The sequence below is a fragment of the Symphalangus syndactylus genome, chromosome 16 (assembly GCF_028878055.3).
Source record: "Symphalangus syndactylus isolate Jambi chromosome 16, NHGRI_mSymSyn1-v2.1_pri, whole genome shotgun sequence".
In the NCBI taxonomy this organism is placed as follows: Eukaryota; Metazoa; Chordata; class Mammalia; order Primates; family Hylobatidae; genus Symphalangus; species Symphalangus syndactylus.
The window spans coordinates 70,451,544-70,474,070 of record NC_072438.2 but is presented as its reverse complement, the minus strand read 5'-3'; the positions used below and the strand labels follow the sequence as shown (position 1 = coordinate 70,474,070).

Sequence of the window (22,527 nt, the reverse complement as noted above, 5' to 3'; positions counted from 1 at the left end):
AGTAGTGTGGAGAGGGAACAGTGGCAGGCGGGGCCCTAGAACTCCCAAGAGTATATACCCTTTGTCTTCAGTTACTAGGGTGGGTAGGGAAGGGCCACTGGGTGGGGCAGGGCTATCCGTGGCTGAGCGCAGACTCTCCTTGGGCAGGTCTTGCTGTGGCTCCTGTGCGGGATGGGGTGAGGTTTCCAGGTCGTTGGAGTTATGTTCCTAGGAGGATTATGGCTGCCTCTACTATGTCATGCAGGTTGCCAGAGAAGTGGGGGAAAGCCGGCAGTCACAGGTCTCACCTAGCTCCCATGCAAACCGAAGGGCCTGTCTCACTCCCACCATGCCCCACCTACCTGCGACAGCACCGAGTCTGTTTCCAGGCAGTGGGTGAGCAAAGCTGAGAACTTGCCCCACGCTACCCACCTCTCAGCTGCAAAAGCAAGTATGGCTCTCCTTCTTCCCCAGCCTGTGGAGTCTGCGCAGTTGATTCATGCCTTCCCCTGAGTTCTGGCCAAGAGGTTTTTCAATCAGTTCAAATTGTTACAAAGTTCAGCTGGAGATTTCCTTTTCCCTGTGGCCTTTTCCCAGTGCCTCGGGCCACACTCCCAAAGGACCCCTGTGAGGCCAGGCAGAAATGGCTTGCTAGGGGACCCACCAAATTCACAGGGCTTTCCCTGCTGCTTCCTCTATCCCTGTGTTTCACTCGGCTTTCTCAATTAACTCAGCTCCAGGTGAGGTCAGAATCTTCTCCGGTAATCTAGACCTTCAGTTTCCCCAGTGCAGGTGTGTGTTCGGGGGCAGATGATCTCCCTTTCCCACTTCTGCAGTTTGGGCACTCACGGTATTTGGGGTGTCTCCCAGGTCCTGCAGAGGCAATATGCTTCCTTCAGAGGGTCTGTGGGTCCTCTCAGGTTTTCTGATTTATTCCTGCAGTCGTTCTGGAGGAAAAAATCACATTGGGAGCCTTCACATGCTACTCCGTCTGAGTCCAGGCTGCAATATAGTCTTGCCTCCCATCTGCCATGATCCAGATTTACACATACATTGTTAATTGACTTTAATAAATAGTACCAAGTCAATTCAATGGATGAAATAATCACTTCAATAAATGGTGCTGGAACAACTGGGTAATTATACACAAAAATTTACCTTGATCTTCAATTCATGCCAAATACAAATATTAATTTAAAAGGGATTATAAGGCTGGCCAGGGTGGCTCACACCTGTAATCCCAGCACTTTGGGAGGCCGAGGCAGGTGGATCACCTGAGGTCAGAGGTTCAAGACCAGCATGGTCAACAAGGCGAAACCTCATCTGTACTAAAAATACAAAAATTATCTGGACATGGTGGAAGATGCCTATAATACCAGCTACTTGGGAGGCTGAGGCGGGAGAATCGCTTAAACCCAGAAAGCAGAGGTTGCAGTGAGCCAAGATTAAGCCATTGCACTCCAGCCTGGGCAACAAGAGTAAAACTCTGTCTCAAAAAAAAAAAACAAAACTGGATGGGAGGGGAGATTATACTTATTTTTCAAGGGAAATTTAAGAGTTAAATATATGCAACATTAGAATAAACTTTAGCTGAAATTCTGAGTGAACTTGGGTTTGGAAAATATTTTTAAAACATAACCCAAAAGCTTTCGTAGTTTCTAAAGGTAAGTAAAATATATGTATATATGCTAAAAGCACAAACTCTAAAAAAAAAAAAAATAAATTACTTGGACTTCATCAAAATTAAAAACTTTTGCTCTTGAAAAGACACTGCTATGAAAATGAAAAGGTGATGGCCGGGCATGGTGGTTCACATCTGCAATTCCAGCACTTTGGGAGGCCGAGGCAGGTGGATCACGAGGTCAGGAGTTTGAGACCAGCCTGACCAACATGGTGAAACCCTGTCTCTACTAAAAATACAAAAATTAGCCAGGTGTGATGGTGTGTGCCTATAATCTCAGCTACTCAGGAGGCTGAGGCAGGAGAATCGCTTGAACCCAGGAGGCAGAGGTTGCAGTGAGCCAAGATTGTGCCACTGCACTCCAGCCTGGGCAATGGAGCAAGACTCCATCTCAAAAAAAAAAAAAAAAAAAAAAAAGAGAAAAGAAAAAGAAAGAAAGAGAAGGGGAGGGGAGGCAAAAGGTGAATCAAGGACTAGAAAAAACTATTGGCAAAATATGTATCTTAAAAATTATATAAATTGTTAATACGTAAAGATTTCTCACTACTAAATGAATAAAACACAACCAATAAAAGTGGACAAAATATTTAAATGGACACTTCACCACAAAAGATTTATAGATGCCAAATAAACACATGAAAAGACTGTTAACATCATTAGTCATTAGGGAAATGCAAATTAAAACCACAATGAGATATCACTATGCAGTGGAAAGGCTAAAATTTAAAAGGCTGACCATATCAAGTATGGATATCTTGATATGTAGGAACTGAACTCTCATACATTGCTTGTAGGAATGTAAATGGTATAATGACTTTTGAAAATAGTTTGGCAGTTTCTTCAAAAGTTAAATATACACCTACCATATGACCTAACCATTCTACTCTTTGGTATTTACCCAAGAGAAATGACCACATATATCCACACAAAGATTTATATACAAATGTTTATAACAGTTTCATTTGTAGTAGCCCAAAACTGGCAACAATTCAAACCTATCAACAGTTGAAAGAATAAACTGTGATATATCCTTATTGTGGAATAACACTCAACAATAAAAAGGAGTAAACTATGTTGCGGGAAGTCAGGGACCCTGAATGGAGGGACCAGCTGGAGCCGAGGCAGAGGAACATAAATTGTGAATATTTCATGGACATTTATCACTTCCCTAATAATACTCTTATAATTTCTTAAACCTGTCTTACTTTAAACTCTTAATCCTGTTATCTTCGTAAGCTGAGGATGTAGGTCACCTCAGGATCCTGTGATGATTGTGATAACTGTACAAATTGATTGTAAAACATGTGTGTTTGAACAATATGAAATCTGATTGTAAAACGTGTGTTTGAACAATATGAAATCAGTGCATCTTGAAAACAAACAGAATAACAGTGATTTTAGGGGAAAAGGGAAGACAACCATAAGGTCTAACTGCCTGTGGGGTCGGGCAAAAAAGAGCCATATTTTTCTTCTTGCAGAGAGCCTATAAATGGACGTGCAAGTAGGAGAGATATCGCTAAATTCTTTTCCTAGCAAGGAATACTGATATTTAATACTCTGGGTAAAGAATTGCATTCCTGGGGGGAGGTCAATAAACAGCTGCTCTGGGAGTGTCTGTCTCGTGCGGTTGAGATAAGGACTGAAATATGCCCTGGTCTCCTGCAGTACCCTCAGGCTTATTAGGGTGGGGGAAAAACCACTCCCTGGTAAATTTGAGATCAGACCAGTTCTCTGCTCTCGAACCCTGTTTTCTGCTGTTTAAGATGTTTATCAAGACAATACGTGTACAGCTGAACATAGACCCTCATCAGTAATTCTAATTTTGCCCTTTGCCTTTTGATCTTTGCTTTTGTCCTTGCCCTATTTCCTCAGAAGCGTGTGATCTTTGTGACCTACTCCCTGTTCGTACACTCTCTCCCCTTTGAAAGCCCTAATAAAAACTTGCTGGTTTTGCAGCTCAGGTGGGCATCATGGACCCACCAATATGTGATGTCACCCCCGGCAGCCCAGCTGTAAAATTCCTCTCTTTGTACTCTTTATTTCTCAGACCAGCTGACACTTAGGGAAAATAGAAAGAACCTACATTGAAATATTGGGGGCAGGTTCCCCCAATAAAACTACACTCAGTAGTATGGATAAATTGCAAAATAATTATGCCCAGTGAAAAAAAACAGCTAGATTTTTTCTAAAGTACAAAACAAGGATAAATACGATTCCATTTATATGAAATTCTAGGTTAAGCAAACTACAGTGACAGAGGCAAATCAGAATGAGTGAGTCTGAAAGACAGACAGATTACAAAGGGGCAAGAAAAAACTTCAGGCATGTTGGAATCAAGTGTTATACTTTAAGCATGTGCACTTTATTATGTGTGAATTATATTGCAGTTTTAAACATGTTTTTAGAGTCTAGAAAGTAGTCCATCTTTGTAAGTGGCACCATTGACCTGATTGATAAATAGATTTATGTCAAGTCTGTGGTTTTAGAATGTTTTTACTGTTTGACTGAAGCTACATCACTAGCCATATCTTGCTGATAAAACATTGTTGCATTTTCCTGAGGTAAATCTTTGATGCTAGATGCTAGCTAGATTCATCAAGCCTGCAGAAGAATGGTTTTGGTTTGCATTTCCCTAATGTTTCATGATACTGAGCATTTTTTCAAGCACCTGTTGGCTATTTGTATGTCTTCTTTTGAGAAATGCCTATTCAGGTCTCAATTACCATATGATCCAGCAATCTTATTACTGGATATATATCCAAAGGAAATGGAATCAGTATGTCAAAGAGATATCTGCACTTCTGTGTTTATTGGAGCACTATTCACAATAGCCAAAATATGGAAATCAACATAAGTGTCTAACGACAGATAAATGGATAAAGAAACTGTGGTAGATATACACAATGGAATACTATTTGGCCATAAAAAAATGAAATTCTGCCATTTGGTACAGCAGGGATGAACCTGGAGGATATTGTGTTAAATGAAATAAGTCAGGCCAAAAAGACAAATATCATATGATCTCATTCATACGTGGAATCTAAAAAAGTTGATCTCATAATAGTGGAGAGTACAATGGTGGTTACCAGAGACTAGGGTGGTTAGGGGGAGGAGGGGATGGGAAATGTTGATCAAAGGATACATAACTACAGTTAGATAGAAGGAATAAATTTCAAGAGGTCTACTGTATGGCAAGGTTTTTATACTTAATGATGATACACTATATTCTTAAAAGAAAGTAGTTGTTACATGCTTTTTCCACAAAAATGATAACTATATGAGGTAATACATTTGTTAATTATCTAGATTTAACCATTCCACAATGTATATATACTTCAAAACATCATATTGTATACAGTAAAAGCATAAAATGCTGTCAATTTTTTAAAAAATACATTTTTATAAATACAAAAATAAATATTTATGTATTTATGTATTTGTGTATTTTTATGCATTATGTGTTTTTTAAAAAATACATAATAAAAAGAACTTAGAAGCTATACATAAAAAGTCAGCCTAAGTTAGTTTCCAATGATGGAGGTGGGAAGAGTGTAGGGGCTGATATTCAAAAGCATTCCTCAATGACTTTGTAGTGGTTAGACCTATGTGCAAATGCTACAGTCGTTCCTCTGATCATTGTAAACAAGCAAGAAAAAGAGTGGGGATGTCAGCTCTCAGACTGAATACGAGGCCACTGGAAGCACCTAGGATTGGATGTTCCCAGTCCATCTCTGATTGTGTCACACATGGGCCTAGGAGGCACCAGGGAGTCAAAATTCCTTGTGTCATTCTTAAAAGACAACAGAGGATCTAAGGCAACACTTTTGAACCTCAGCTGCGTATTAGAATAACCTGCGAAACTTTGCAAAAATAACATCTGGATCTTAATCCAGACCTATAAAATCCGAATTCCTAGGGCAATGAACCTAGAGTCTGGAATGTTTTTAAGCTCCTCAAGAGATTCTAAGACAGCTAAGAAAACAATGCATCAACAGTTTATTCTGTGGCAGAATAATCAATTGGAAAAATTTTACTGTATTTTTTTCTTTCATGGATATTCATAACCTTAGAAGGGAAAAGCAGCCAATGCCCATACCTGCTCCCCTCCCCCTAATCCCTCACATCCTTACATCCATATTGTCTTTTGCCTGAACTTTATTTAAGGGGAAGAGTAATAACCAATTCCTTCCTTCCTATATTCCTTCCTTCTTTCTCAATGTGTTTCAGAGTGGGAGTTGGGGGAAAGGCTACCTCTTTGTTTTAGAACAGTGATTCTCGAACTTCAATATATCAAAATCACCTGGTAGTCTTGTGAAAGCCTAGATCGCTGGGTCCCAGCCCCAGAGTTTCTGATTCAGTAGCTATCAGGTATGGCCAGAGTGTGCATGTCTACAAACCCCCAGGTGATGTTGATGCTGCCTGCTGGGAGCACATTTTGACAACCACTATTTTAGAGGTTCTGCCATGATTAGGTTGAATTATTTCTCAACGGTCAAATGGACGAGTTCAATAATTTTAAAAGGAAGTGCTAAAGTCCAAAAGGTCATGAACTTTAGGGACTGGGATAGGAGAGAGGTTGGAGACTCAGGAGAGTTCAAAGCTTGCCTCTGTGCTTTCCTGAGTGAGGAGGTCTGCACGGGTGTCAATAGCAAGCGGGCATATGGGGTCATCCCGTTGAGACACTCAACAGAGGTGACCAGGGCTGAGCTCAGCATAAAAAGAAGCTGCCAGTGGAGCTGCACAATTTGTTAGGCCACTCAGACATGACATGCAACAACATCAGCAGTGTGCCTGCAGGGCACCAGAACCAGGGACCTCTCTCTCTTTCCGACTGCACAAGTCCTAGGGTACAGCTGAAGAGGAAGAGGCTAACAGAGATGATTGGTCTGATGTCTCTCCAACTTAGAGGAGCCTTAACCCAGCCTGAATTTAATTTAGAAAAATAACGAAATGTGATAAATGTTGCCCTCTGAACGCTATGGAATAGTTAAGACCTGTTTTAATCGCTTCTGCTGAAACAAGGCCCCATTAACTTTTTGACTAGGAAGCATGGTTGTTACCCTGATTACAGAGGCTGCCTCAGCTGGGGCAAAGTTCAGGAGGGATATTGCTTCCCACACATGGAGAATGGCAACTGCCAGGTTGTGAGCATGAGGAATGTGGACAGGACCAGAGAAGCATTTGAAATGGAACTCACAGATTACTGCAGGATATTCTAACTGTAAATGCATTCTCTTTGTTAAATGGGTGTTAGTGGTTAGGAAAGAAATGGAATTAATGTCTCATTCATAGGTTCAAGCTGCATATTATTTTCTAGGCATATGTCAGGAGCTGGGGATACAAAGGTGGATTAGATATGACTACAGTTCTCAAGAGGTATTCAGTTTAGAGAAGGGGTGGTCATTTATTATTGTGTTTGCTAAGGCAGTAAAAGGTACTATAATAAATTCATGCAAAGTTCTATGGCAGCACAGAAAGAGTAATTCATTCTGTCTAGGGAATATTGGGAATAAGAGAATCCTTCAAAGAAAAAACAATGTGTGAGTTGAATCTTGGAGAACAATTAGTAGTTTACCAGACAACACGGACAGAAGAAAAATGTCCATCTGAGCAAAAAGAGTGATGGGGTAGGCAAAGAAGAGAGGGAGATTGCTTCAAAATGTAGGGAATGACTAGTGGGCTAGTGTCAGCACAATTCAGTGTTTGGGTATTGCAGCTGGTGGGGAAAGGTTGATAAGAGGATACAATAGAGGGTGGGACCATATTGAGAAGTCCCCATATTCGTATTCCACTGGTATGAGGGAATTTAACAGTAGAAGTTTTATAAAATGTTTATATGTCTCCATACTTATAGGTTAACCACTGCCCCGAGAGCACTAAGTAACCCCTGCCCCAAGCTGCTCTCATCCTCTCTTGAGGCCCCCTTCACGCATCTCTCTATCATCTGGCAACTGGAAGGTTAATACTTGACATCACAGAAACTCTCCATGTATTACTCTGCTCCTATCTTTACAATTTTCATACTTCTTTTTTTATATGTAAGTAATTTATTTGTCTTCTTCCAGTATTTTTATTTGGAAGCTTAGATGTTTAATCTCTCATCTTTTTAAAAATATGAACATATGACTATAAACTTCCCTCTAAGCACTGCTTTAGTTGCAACCTACCAATATTGATGTGTCCCATTTCTATTATGATTTAGTTTAAAATATTTTTTAATTTCTCTTGTTAATTTTTCTTTCACTCATGGGTTGCTTAAACATGTGGCTTAATTTCAAAACATTTGAGGGACATCTAGTTATCATTCTTTCATTGATTTCTAGTTTAATTCTACTGTGCACAAAATACATGTTCTGTCTGATTTCAATCCTTTGAAATTTTTTGAAACTTGATTTTGGCCCAGCATGTGGTTTCTTTTGATGAATATGCTATGTATACTTAGAAAAAAAATGTATATTTTCTGTTTGTTGAGAATAGGGTGTAGAACTTACCCTTAGGATGTGTTCCCTCTGGAGTTTCAACCAAAAGCTTAGACAAATTACTTGCGCCTTTCCACTTTACCAGGGTGGAACTTCAATCTCCGTTGCCCTAGCACTGTGTAGTTGCTGAAATATCTGCTTAGATGACTTTCCCTCCAACTCCTGTTTTCCACAAGGTATCATGACATCCTGCTACGCTGTGCTATGCAGCGTTTAAGATGTCCCCTGTGACCCACACACTATTGTGTGGCCCCCTCCTCTTTGAGTGTGGACTGGACTTATTTGAGTGCGTCCCCCTCCTCTTTGAGTGTGGACTCTCCTTTAAAGAAGAAGACACGGCAGAAGTGTTGGGAGTGTCACTGCTGATAGGAGGTTATAAGAAGACTACAGCTTCTATGCTGAGCACTCTCTATCACATCACTCACTCTGGTGGAAACCAGTTGCCATGCTGTGAGGCAGCCTGAGGAGAATCCCACAGGGTGAAAGATGGAGACCTGCCATGTGAGTGAGCTTAGAATTAGTTTCCTCTGCCTATCAGTCAAGCCTTCACATAAAACCATAACCCTAACTGATAGTTCGACTGCAGCCTCATGAGAGAGAGACATTGAGCTAATGGCATTATGCTGCACCTGGATTCTTGACTCAGAAACTGTGCAATAAAAAATGTTCGTTGTTTTAAGCCATAAAGTTTTAATGTAATTTGTTATTGGGCAAACAGTAACTAATACAAAATATTACCAGTGGAAATGGAGAGAAGTAAATAGATTCAAGAAAAAAGAATTTTTTGAGACCATGCTAGCGGAACCTACTAGGTAGGGTTAGATTTGGTATAAAGGAAAATGAGAAATAAAGAATTATTCTTGGGTTTTTAACTTGCACAGATAAGGGAATAGCAATGCCACTAAGCAGATTGAGAAATCTGAAGGAAAATCAGCAACCATGTGGGAATATCAAGTAGCAATTGAACAGACAACTCTGGAATTCTGGAGGTAAAGGACTACAAGTATAGATTTAGGATAATAATGGTATCAGCCTCACCGGTTGTGATCATTAGGTGAGCTGATGCAGATGAAACCCTTTGCACAGTGTACACAGTCGTTACCTGTGGTAGGTAGAATTGTGCTCCCCAAAAAGATATGTTCAAGTCCTAACCCCTGGTATCTATAAATGTGACCTTTTTTGAAAATAAGGTCTTTGTAGATATAATTCGTTGAAATAAAGTCATACTGGATTATTGTGAGCCCTAATTCAGCTGATAGCCTCATATAAAGAGAAAACAGAGACAGAGATACACACACAAATGACTGTCATCTGAAGGCAGAGACAGAGATTGGAGTGATGGGATAGTATAATAGTCTGTTTTGCATTTCCATAAAGGAATACCTGAGGCTGGGTAATTTATAAAGAAAAGAGATTTATTTGGCTTACAGTTCTGCAGGTTGTACAAGCATGGCACGAGGATCTGCTTGGCTTCCGGTGAAGCCTCAGGAAGCTTTTACCCATGGCAAAAGAAGGGGGAACAGGCATGTCACATGGCAAGAGAGGGAGCAAGAGAGATAGGAGGAGGTGCCAGCCTCCTTTAAACAACCAGCTCCCTCATGCACTAACTGATCAAGAGCTCACTTATTACCATGGCAAGGGCACCAAGCCATTCATGAAGGATCCATCCCCATGACCCAAGCACCTCTCACCAGGCCCCACCTTAACATCGGAAGTCACATTTCAACATGAGATTTGGAGGGGACAAACATCCAAACCATATCAGATGGGTTCTCCCTGAAGGCCTCCAGAAGAAATCAACCCTGCCAATGCCTTACTTTCTGACAGTAGTTTCCAGTATTGTGAGAATAAATTTCCGTTGTTTTAAGCCACCCAGTGTGTAGTAACTTGTTACAACAAGGCTATAAAACTAATAAAGTGTCCAAATAAATGTGAATGGTCATCATGGCTTCTATTATTATCCATATTGTATCATTGTTGTCATTGTTATATATCTAAACACCTAACACATTACTGTGTGTATACAAGAACTCAATTCATAATTATAGTAGGATAAAATATTTGTCATCTGTGCAGATTAAAAAGAAGTAATGCAGTGTGAGGGGCAGCCACACATACTCCAAAGGGGTCTTGAAAGAATAGATTCTTTCCGCCTCCTATCTGAAAACCCACTTTGCCTGTAGAATTTCAAGATCTAGAAGTTCTGATTATATATCTCCTCTCTAACTTGACTCCAGGAGTGATTTTCTATCCTCTGATCCAGATCCACACAAATGATTCCTCCGTACGACAGTCTTCCAAAGCAAACTATCCACGTGACTACAGGCTCCTTCAAACCTACATCCTAGCCTTTACTTACACATTACTTACATATTACATTATTTGGATTGTTACCTTATATATTTATTCAACTTTTCAAGTCACTTTATTTTCTCTCTAATTATAAGTACCTAAAGGTCAGAAGAACCGTCTTTATCTTTAAAAATGCCACAGAGTGCTTTCTTAGACATAATGGATATTCCTACATTTTAAACAGACATAACTCCTGATCACAACATCGTGAAACTATAAGATGAGGACTTTTTGGTATTTTTTTTTTTATTTCAATTGGTTTTGGGGGAACAAGCAGTATTTGGTTACATGTATAAGTTCTTTAGTGGTGATTTCTCAGATTTCAGTGCACACATCACCTGAGCAGTGTGCATTGCACCCAGTGTGTAGTCTTTTATCCCTCACTCACCTCCCAGCCTTTCTCCTGAGTCCTCAAAGTCCACTGCATCATTCTTATGCCTTTATGTCCTTATAGCTTAGCTTCCTCTTATGAATGAAAACATACAATGTTTGGTTTTCCATTCCTGAGTTACTTCACTTAGAATAGTGGTCTCCAACTTCATCCAGGTTGCTACGAATGCTATTATTTCATTCCTTTGTATGGCTGTATAGTATTCCATAATATATATGTACCACATTTTCTTTATTCACTGGTTAGTTGATAGGCATTTGGACTGGTTCCATATTTTTTTTTTTTTTTTTTTTTTTGAGACGGAGTCTCGCTCTGTCACCCAGGCTGGAGTGCAGTGGCGCGATCTCGGCTCACTGCAAGCTCCGCCTCCCGGGTTCACGCCATTCTCCTGCCTCAGCCTCTCCGAGTAGCTGGGACTACAGGCACCCGCCACCACGCCCGGCTAATTTTTTTGTATTTTTAGTAGAGACGGAGTTTCACCGTGGTCTTGATCTCCTGACCTCGTGATCCGCCCGCCTCGACCTCCCAAAGTGCTGGGATTACAAGCGTGAGCCACCGCGCCCGGCCTCATATTTTTGCAATTATGAATTGTGCTGCTACAAACATGCATGTGCAAGTATCTTTTTTGATAGTGAATTCTTTTCCTCTGGGTAGAATCCCAGTAATGGGATTGCTTGATCAAATGGTAGATCTACTTTTAGTTCTTTAAGGAATCTCCACACTGTCTTCCATAGCAGTTGTACTAGTTTATATTCTCACCAGCAAATATTACCAACAAAAAAAAAGTCCATGACCAGATAGATTCACAGCTGAACTCTATCTGGTCAGGGACTTTTTTTTTGTTGACAATTAATTTTACTACCATTTCCATCTCACTGCTTGTTATTGGTCTGTTCAGTTTCTATTTCTTTCTGGTTTAATCTAGGAACGTTGTATATTTCCAGGAATTTATCAATCTCCTCTAGGTTTTCTTTTTTTTAAAGTTTTTTGAGATTAGTGTTGTTGTTGTTGTTGTTGTTGTTTTTATTACACTTTAAGTTCTAGGGTACATGTGCACAACGTGTAGGTTTGTTACATAGGTATACATGTGCCACGTTGGTTTGCTGCACCCATCAACTCGTCATTTACATTAGGTGTTTCTCCTAACGCTGTCCCTCCCCCAGCCCCCCACCCCACAACAGGCCCCGGTGTGTGATGTTCCCCTCCCTATGTCCAGGTATTCTCATTGTTCAACTCCCACTTATGAGTGAGAATATGTAGTGTTTGCTTTTCTGTCCTTGTGATAGTTTGCTGAGAATGATGGTTTCTAACTTCATCCATGTCCCTGCAAAGGACATGAACTCATCCTTTTTATGGCTGCATAGTATTCCATGGTGTATATGTGCCACATTGTCTTTACCCAGCCTATTATTGATGGACATTTGGGTTGGTTCCAAGTCTTTGCTATTGTGAATAGTGCCACAATAAACATACATGTGCATATGTCTTTATAGTAGCATGATTTATAATCCTTTGGATATATACCCTGTAATGGGATTGCTGGGTCAAATGGTATTTCTAGTTCTAGATCCTTGAGGAATCATCACACTGTCTTCCACAATCGTTGAACTAATTTACACTCCTTCCAACAGTGTAAAAGTGTTCGTATTTCTCCACATCCTCTCCAGCATCTGTTGTTTCCTGACTTTTTAATGATCGCCATTCTAACTGGTGTGCATCTCCTCTAGGTTTTCTAGTTTGTGCAATAAATCTGTTCATAGTAGCCTTGAATGATCTTTCACATTTCTGTGGTATTGGTCGTAATATCTGTGATTTCATTTCTAATTTAGCTTATTTGGATCTTTTCTTTTTGTGTTTAACCTTGCTAATGGTCTATTGATTTTGTTTATCTTTTCAAAGAACAAGCTTTTTACTTTATCTTTTGTATTTTATTTTAATTTTATTTAGTTCTGCTCTGATCTTTGTTATTTTTTTTCTTCTGCTAGGTTTGGGTTTGGTTTATTCTTGTTTCTCTAGTTCTTTGAGGTGTGACCTTAGATTGTCTACTTGTGCTCTTTCAGACTTTTCGATGTAGACATTTAAGGCTATGAACTTTTCTCTTAGCACTGCCTGATGTGGTTTGGCTGTGTCCCCACCCAAATCTCATCTTGAATTATGGCTCCCATAATCCCCACATATCATAGGAGAGACCCAGTGGGAAGTAATTGAATCATCAAGGCGGGTTTTCCCATGCTGTTCTTGTGATAGTGAATAAGTCTCACAAGATCTGATGGTTTTATAAAGGGCAGTTTCCATGCACAAACTCTCTTGCCTGCCACCATGTAAGATGTGACTGCTTCTCCTTCACCTTCTGCCATGATTGTGAGGCCTCATCAGTCATGTGGAGCTGTGAGTCCATTAAATCTCTTTCTTTTCATAAATTACCCAATCTTGGATTATTGGTTCTGAAATGTGAGGACATGAGATTTGGGAGATGCCAGGGGTGGAATGATATGGTTTGGCTGTGTCCCCACCCAAATCTCATCTTGAATTGTAGTTCCCATAATTCCCATGTGTTGTGGGAGGGACCCAGTGGGAGGTAATTGAATTATGGTGGCAGATTTTTCCCGTGCTGTTTCCATGATAGTGAATAAGTCTCATAAGATCTGATGGTTTTATAAAGAGCAGTTCCACTGCATATGTTCTCTTGCCTGCCTCCGTGTAAGATGTGCCATTGCTCCTCCTTTGCTTCCACCATGATTGTGAGGCCTCCTCAGCTATGTAGAACTATGAGTCCATTAAATCTCTTTTGCTTTATAAATTACCAGTGTTGGGTATTTCTTCATATTAGTATAAAAATGGACTAATACACTGCCTTTGCTGTATCCCAGAGGTTTTGATAGGGTACGTCACTATTATTGTTCAGTTCAAAGAACCTTTTAATATTCATCTTGATTTCATTGTTCACCCAATGATCATTCAAGAGCAAGTTATTTAATTTCCATCTATTTGCATTGTCATGAGGGTTCTGTTTGGAGTCAATTTTCAATTTTATTCCACTGTCATCTGAGAGAGTATTTGATATAATTTCAATTTCTTAAATTTATTGAGACTTGTTTTGTGACCTTTTATATGGTCTATCTTGGAGAATGTTCTATGTGCTGATGAATAGACTGTCTATTCTGCAGTTATTGGGTGGAATGTTCTGTAAATATCTGTTAAGTCCATTTGTTTTAGGGTATAGTTTAAGTCCATTGTTTCTTTATTGACTTTATGACCTGTTTAGTGCTGTCAGTGGAGTATTGAGGTCCCCCACTATTATTGTGTTGCAGTCTATCTCATTTCTTAGGTCTGGTAATAATGTTTTATAAGTTTGGGAGCTCCAGTGTTAGGTGTGTATGTATTTAAGATTGTGATATTTTCCTGTTGGACAAGTTCTTTTATCATTATATAATGTCCCTCTTTGTCTTTTTTAACTGCTGTTGCTTTAAAGTTTGTTTTGTCTGATATAAGAATAGCTACTCCTGCTCACTTTTCATGTCCATTTGCATGAAATATCTTTTTGCACACCTTTAAGTTTATGTGAGTCCTTATGTATTCAGTGAGTCTCTTGAAGACAGCTGATACTTGGTTGATTAATTCTTATCCATTCTGCCATTCTGCATCTTTTAAGTGGAGAATTTAGGCCATTTGCATTCAATGTTAGTATTGAGATGGGAGGTACTATTTGATTCACTGTGCTAGCTGTTGACTGAATACTTCATTTTGTTGTTTTGTTGCGTTATTGTTTCATGGGTCTTGTGAGATTTATGCTTTAAGGGGGTTCTAATTTGGAGTACTTCAAGGGTTTAAGATTTAAATCTCCTTTTAGCAGTTCTGGTAGTACTGGCTTGGTAGTGGCACATTCTCTCAGCATTTATTTATCTGAAAAACACTGTATATTTCCTTCATTCATGAAGCTTAGTTTTCCTGGATACAAAATTCTTACATGATAATCGTTTTGTTTAAGGAGGCTAAAGATAGAACCCTAATTCCTTCTAGCTTGTAGGGCTTCTGCTAATAAATCTGCTGTTAATCTGATAGGTTTTCCTTTATAGGCTACCTAATGCTTTTTCTCACAATGCCTAAGATTTTTTTTCCTTCGTCTTGACTGTGGATAATCATGACTACATGCCTAGGTGGTGATATTTTTATGATGAATTTCCTGGGTGTTCTTTGAGTTTCTTGTATTTGAATGTCTAGATTTCTAGCAAAGTCAGGGAAGTTTTCCTTGATTATTCCCTCAGATATGTTTTCCAAACTTTTAGAATTCTTTTCTTCCTCAGGAACACCAATTATTCTTAGGTTTGTTCGTTTAACATAATTTCAAACTTCTTGGAGGCTTCGTTCATTTTCTATATTCTTTTTTCTTTGTCTCTGTCAAATTGGGTTAATTCAGAAGCCTTGTCTTTGAGTTCTTTCTTCTGCTTGTTTGATTCTATTGTTGAGACTTTCCAGTGTATTTTGCATTTCTCTCAGTGTGTCCCTCATTTCCACAGTTGTGATTTTTTTTTTTTAACTTATGCTATCTATTTCTCTGGAGACTTTTCCATCCGTATCTTTTAACTTATTTTTTTATTATTTCTTTAAGTTGGTATTCACCTTTCTCTAGTGCCTCCTTGAGTAGTTTAATTCTGAATTCTTTTTCTGGCAATTCAGAATTTCTTCTGGGTTTGGATCCATTGCTGGTGCACTAATGTGATGTTCTGGGGATGTTAAAGAACTCTGTTTTGTCATGTTACCAGAATTGTTTTTCTGGTTCCTTCTCATTTGTGTAGATTATGTCAGAGGGAAGATCTGGGGCTTAAGGGCTGTCATTCAGATTCTTTCATCCCATGGGGTGCTCCCTTGATGTGGTGCTCTCTCCATTTTCCCTAGGGATGGGGCTTTCCATGAGCCACACTGCAATGATTGTTATTTCTCTTCTGGTTCTAGCCACCCAATGGAGCTACCAAACTCCAGGCTGGTACTGGGGAGTGTCTGCAAAGAGTCCTGTGATATGATCCATCTTCAGGTCTCTCTCTCTGCTAATAAATCTGCTGTTAATCTGATAGGTTTTCCTTTACAGGTTACCTAATGCTTTTGCCTCACAACTCCTAAGATTTTTTCCTTCATCTTGACTGTAGATAATCTGATGACTGTGTGCCTAGGTGGTGATCTTTTTATGATGAATTTCCTGGGTGTTCTTTGAATTTCTTGTACTTGGATGTCTAGATCTCTAGCATCAGCACCTACTCTGGTGGAGGTAGCAGGAGAGTGAAGTGGACACTGTGAGGGTCCTTGGTTATAGTTTTATTTAGTGTGTGGTTTAGCATTGGTTAGCCTCCAGCCAGGAGGTGGCCCTTTCAAGAAAACACCAGCTGCATGGTATAGGTAGGATATGAGCTTGCCCTGGGGTCATCTGGATAAGTATTTGGCTTTCTCAGGCAGTGGGTGGGGCCATAGAACTCCCAAGAGATTATGTCCTTTGTCTTTGGCTACCAGGATGAGTAGAGAAGGACCATCAGTTGGGGCCAAGTTTAGGTGTGTCTGAGCTTAGGCTCTCCTTGGGCAGGATTTGCTGCAGCTGCTGTGGAGGATAGAGGTTCTGAGGCCAATGGAGTTATGTTCCCAGGGGGACTATGGCTGCTTCTACTGTGTCATGCTGGTCACCAGGGAAGTGGGGAAAAGCCGGCAGTGACAGGCCTCATCCAGTTACCAAGCAACTTGAAAGGCTGGTCTCACTCCCACCATGCCCCCCAACAGCAATGAGTTAATTTCCAGGCAGCCAGTGAGCAAGGCTGAGATCTTGCCTCAGGCTACAGGCCTCCCTGCCAAAAAAGCAAGCAGGGCTTTCAGGTTTCATACGTCTCAGCCTGCCATGGCTTCTGTGCTTTGTCTGCACTCATCGTTCACCCCCTCCCCAAGACTCTGTCCAGGAAACTTCATGTTCAGTTGAATTTGTTACAAAGTTCTGCTGAAAGTTTTCTTCTCCCTGTGGTCTATCTCCAGTTCCACTGGCAGCCCTCCCCAAGGATTCCTGCAAGAGAAAGTCAGAAATGGCTTCCCTGGGGACTGAGAGTGCCCACAGAGCTCTTCCTGCTGCTTCTCCTACCCCTATATTTTGCTCAGTTCTCTAAATTCATCTCAGCTTCAGGTGAGTCAAATCCTTATTCTGTAATCTGGACCTTCAAGTTTCCCAGTGAGGATGTGTGTTCAGGGGTGGACACGCCCCCTCTCACACTTTGGGTACTAACAGTTTTTCAGTTGCTTCACAGGGCCTGTGGCAGCAAGCTGCCTCTTTCAGTGGGTCTGTGGATTCTCTCAGCTTTCCTGGTACGTTCCTGTGGTAGTTCTTGGAGCAAAAGTTCATGTTGTGATTCTCCACACACTGCTCTGTTTATCTGAGTGGCAGCTGCAAGTTAGTCCTGTCTCCTATCTGCCATTTTCCTATATCAGGACTTTCTTTTTTATATCCCCAGTGATCATTTTCTGAGCTTCATCCATAGGACCGTGAAAAGTCCATCTCTACCTTGTCTTCCACTTGCCAAGAACCAAGGCAAAGAACCCAGGAAGAATGCTTATGTGTTCTGCAAGTCTGCCTAGGTGGTTGCTTGCCCTTATGCCAACCACATAAGCTTTGAATGGATCACCTTAGACTGCCTAAAAACTTGAGGTTACAATGCACAGTCGTATAACTCTCTTTTTCCTACTTTTCTCTCCCACAACAGTCCACCCTAGGCATGGATTCAAATCACTTCCTTCATTCCCCAAAACACAGCTAAATTCAGGCAGTAGTGTTTAACAAAAAACACCCAGAGGAGTGACACAGAGGGCTGCTTCTCTTGCTACTAGTCTTGGCTATCCTTCAGGCTCACAACTAGAGGATCTTTGCCCAACTTGTTCCATAGGGATGGCCCAGCCCCACCCAGACATCTGCATAGTCCACAGTCCAGCCCTCCAATTGCCTTAGCCGAAGAGTAGATGAGGCCTTCCACTCTACAGCCTAAGGTCCAAAGCTTGTTCACTGACACAGGGGGCATTTGTTTCCTTTAGAGAAGAAAAGACATCATTTCTAGTCACAAGGTGAGGTCTGATCTTCTTGGGACCAGTCCAAGTTATCACAATAGTTGGCATGAAAGCCCACAGGGGATTGGAGTCAGGAAGTGGGACAAGAAGCCTACAGCTTGCATTCACAAAGGACATCAAACTTAGGCTTTTACAATATCTCAGGTTACACATAGTCTTTTCTTGGGTTAAAATATTAAGCTTCTAATTATCTATGTATATTATAACAATATCATCTTGTAATTCAATTTTGGCATATTTTCATTATATGTATACATCATTATATTATCTATTTCTATATCTTTATCTTTCTGTCTATATCAGGATCACTTCTCAGCCTTTTGGCTAAGATCAAGTGCCTATCTATATCAGAAGCATTAGGAAAAAATTGAAGGAAGCCCAGGCCTTTGTTGATCTATGAAAAGCCCCAGTTGACAGTGAATTTTCCATATTTAGTAAAAAACAATTATGCATTCTTCAAGGTCTTAGTCTTATTAAAGATATGCTTCTCACCTTTTTAATATTTTCTATTTCAGTCTCTGTTATCTGCATTCAGTTTGGTGGAAACAGTTCCAGTTTTCTCCGGAAATTTGTTTTTAAAATAGGTATTTAAATTAAAATGCTCATCCTGATAGCTTCCTCTAGAAATTTTATGGAAGCTTTGTCTTTGGAAACTGACATTTTCTGTTCTACCTTGGATGGGTGCATGCCTTCTCCCTCTATACTCTCTCTCCTTGGGTGATTTCACATGTTCTTATTCATTTAATAACCAATCCGGTCCCAGCTTGTAAGGCCCACATACCTGCTTCCCCCTGCCTGTTTGACATCTACACCTGGATATCAGAAAGGCAACATGTCCATGAGAATTCTCTTAGTCTTGCACCATAATCTTTCTTTTCCCAGTCTTTCCATCATAGTAAATTCCTATTAGCTTCCTAGGATGAAGTTATTTTTGAAACTACTTTTTCCCTTCCCTCTAACTCCATCCAGTCCATCACCACATCCTGATTATAATTCTACTCTTTAAATAAAACTCAGATCAGGACTTCTCTCCATCCCCACAATTACCACTGCTAAGCTGCCACCCCTCCAACCTAGACTACTTCAATAGTATTTTTCTAGGTTCCCAGCCCACACCATGGTTGCCTTACAATCTTTCACCATACAGCAATTAGTATGATCTTTATACAGTTTAAACTGGATTCCACAACATTCCCGCTATCTCAATTTAGACTCTCCCCAAATCAGATCCAGAACCAAAAATTCAAGTAAAAGTAGTTTATTTGGAAGATGACCTCAGATAACACAAGTGGAGTGGAGAAGTGAGATAGAGAAGGGAAGAAATCTAATAAAGGGTGTGTTGTCAAGCAAGTTTCCACTCTGCCAGCTAAAAGTTTATCTCTAAACTCCGGGAAATAGAGTAAGCACACATCAGAGTTGCTCTGCCAAAGAAGCAAGGTAGCCAGGATATTTATATGTCAACTCCCATCAGTGATTGCTTGTAAGATCCCGAGACCTTATAAGGTTGAGAGTGGAGGGTTAAATTTCCACCACATCTAGGCTGCCCCACAGCATGCAAGGAAGGTTCTGACTGCCACAGAAAGGCCTTGGGGAAAACAGTCTCCAGAGCTGATACTTGAAAGTCAAGCTAGCATACAGGGAAATGACATATGCTAAGGTGAGATGTGCAGGGTACCAACAGCATCTACTACACCTGCATAAATCCCTCTGGTGGCTTCCTGTTGTGTTGTAAGTGCAATCCAAATTCTCAAGCATGGCCTCCTAGGCTCTTTCCACAGTCTTTTCATGTGTCTCTCCCTCAGGCATAGTCTCCCATGCACAGCTGACTTTGTTTCTTTGCTCTTTGCCTGCTAGAAGGATCTGCCTAAATCTATCAGCCAAATGTTCTTTGGAGTTGGAGTAAGAGAACCTTGAATCATTTCCAGGCATATTGACTTGCCCTGTCTTCTTCTTCTTTAAAAACCTGTTCTTCTGCTGGAACCCATGAAGACAAACTTGAATTTAGTAAAATCTCTCTCTCACTACCTCCAGAACTGACAATGCAGATGACCTGCAGAAGAAGCTGATACCTTTTGCTATAGAGCTGCACATATGCCTGGCCCAGGACTCAGAAAAAGCTGAAGAAAAAGATACAGTAGAAAGTGGAAGAGCTGAAATCCCAGCTGCTGCTCAATGCCAATAAAGTAGCATGGAGGTCACTTCAAATGTGAGCAAGATACAACAGTGCCTCTTGCCATACACAGAAATGGTTGCTGTTTCATTTCCACATCTGCACCCCTTAAGTCCTTGACAATGACACTAACTTCTGCAGGATTCCTCCAAGTATGTGGTATGACTTTTGGTTTACTATTTTGGTGGGGAGAAGCCACTCTACTAGCTTCTACTTGGGCTTTTACAGTAGCCCTCACTCCATGGACCAGGGAACCAATAGAGGAATTCTGCCCATTGTTGAGTAATTCAATTCTGCATTCTGTAACTGAGCAAATAACCACAATGTGGTTTAGGAGACACACTAAGCCCACCATGTGACAGAGCTTAGCCAAAACTTCATCGATCACCTGATGTCCATAAGCTTCTATTCTGATTAGTGGCCCACAATGCAGTGTTGGGCCTTTAGGAATTAGTGTCAATTCAAAGCCAAAGTCTAGCTATTTCTTCTCCTCTATTCTCAGTCACACTGGCAAATGAATGCAAGTTCTTTTGGTGAAAGCTAAAGAGAATGATTACAATACAAATTTTTGGCTGTTTTTCACAGTTCTTCCTTGAAGGTACCTGGCCTCCCTTTCATCCAAGGGACTCCACATCTATAAACTGGTTCAAATCTGGTAATTATCTGAGGGACCACATCTCTGTTACTGTGATTCAAGTTGGACCTCTGTTCACAAAGTTTGGTGATTTTTTTGCTTGTATATATCAAGTAAGACCTTACAAGGTTGTCCACCTATTTCAGTCCTAGAAACAATGGTCAATTAGCACTGAAGTCATAGGTCAAAACATTCTGATCATTGCTCCCACTTTGCTGCATACTGTCATGGCTTTCCTACTTCACCTCTACTAATTGAGGGCCTCCACTGGGCCCCTGCCACCCTGAAATCCTATTGTCTCCATTGAATTCGAGGAGTCTAGTTCAATGACAGCAGTTCCCACTTGCATTCCTGGCTTACTGATAACAACTCCACAGAGGTCTTCAAAGATGCCCAGGGTCCCATCATGAATGTATTTCTCGCTGCCTTGTTGAAAGAGTACACACAATTAGGGATGAGTAAGCAGATCTTACATGGTAAATCTACTTCCATGCCTATCTTCCTAAGCGTCTGGGTAGTGTCCCTTGTAGTGTACTGAGACATTTCTTAAATTTCTGGCATTTCAGTTTAAATTTTGTCTAGGATACTTCTAGATCCGTGTTTCAGCCAACCAGCAAGTATACTGTTAGAGCCACTTCCTATAGCTTGAACTAATATACTAAATCTAGAATCTCTGCATGCTGTACTCATATAAACAAATGTGACCTTACCAACGTTACGTTTCTTCCACCATAATCCAGCACTCTTAGGATCCATTTCCATAAATGTTCTCAGTTTCCGTCAATAACATTGATAAACGTGCAATTATTTTGGTGTATACTGTACTTTCTTCATGTGTCACACTAAAGTATTCCCAAACTCCCTGGGGCTTGCCAGGACTTGCTCTGATTATAGAGCCCCCTCTATAACCAGTGGAGGTAGTCCTTAGGATGATCAAAAGCCCTTTGCAAGGCCCTAACTTCAGGGCAGAATGTCATGGTTCCTTTAGGCAAGAAGAGGCTAACATCCTCAGATAAAGAAGAATCTAATGTTTTTTAAGATATGGAGAAAAGATTTTTCACAGTTCAAAGACAGTTTGAGGATACTTTAGTGATCATTACATTGAACAAACCAGGATAATTGCTAATTTCAATGGAGACAAAACATTGTGCAAGAAAAAAAAAAAAATTGCTATATACTGTATGGCTCGATTGTTAGTAAAGTCATTACAGTATAAATGCTAGAAATTGATCTTTCAAAAGTACAACAGAACCAAATGGGGAGGTGTTAGAATGTTACTACAAGTGAAAGAGCAATGTGTGAGAAAAAGGGCTACTCACCTTCCACAGTAGACTGAAAAATAATCCCTAAAATGAAAACATAGAGTAGCAATATAAGCATATCAACTAGAGTTATTGAGCTGTATAGTAAAAGAATTGTTTAAAATACTTGAATGTGCCTATGGGCAGAAGAAATATAGAGGACCCAGCCATTGGGGAACTGCAAATTTTCATGTTTTACTCTTCCACAAGTGCTTCTGATTTAATTGTTTTAAGATTGGCACTGGGCATCAGTATTTTTGAAAGGCTTCACCCTTGCTTTAATGTGTAGGTGGCGTTAAGCTAGATGCAGGTATAGGTTAGGCAAAAATAAAATATTTTAAAATGTCAATTCCTCTAGAGTTACACTTGGATATTCTACATGAGTGGATAGTTAGGGGAAACTTTTAAGTTACCTTTTAAGGATTTTTGGATTGCCTTCCTAAAAGGAAACCAC

General features: G+C 40.3%; 1 long non-coding RNA gene across 1 annotated transcript; it reads left to right on the top strand.

Annotated features, from left to right (window-relative positions):
• Positions 1 to 119: 119 nt before the first annotated feature.
• On the top strand, positions 120 to 20,240 carry LOC129464784 (uncharacterized). Its single transcript, XR_008651736.2, has 3 exons — positions 120 to 430; positions 16,892 to 17,036; positions 20,000 to 20,240. It is a non-coding gene; the product is annotated as an uncharacterized lncRNA (long non-coding RNA).
• Positions 20,241 to 22,527: the final 2,287 nt, after the last annotated feature.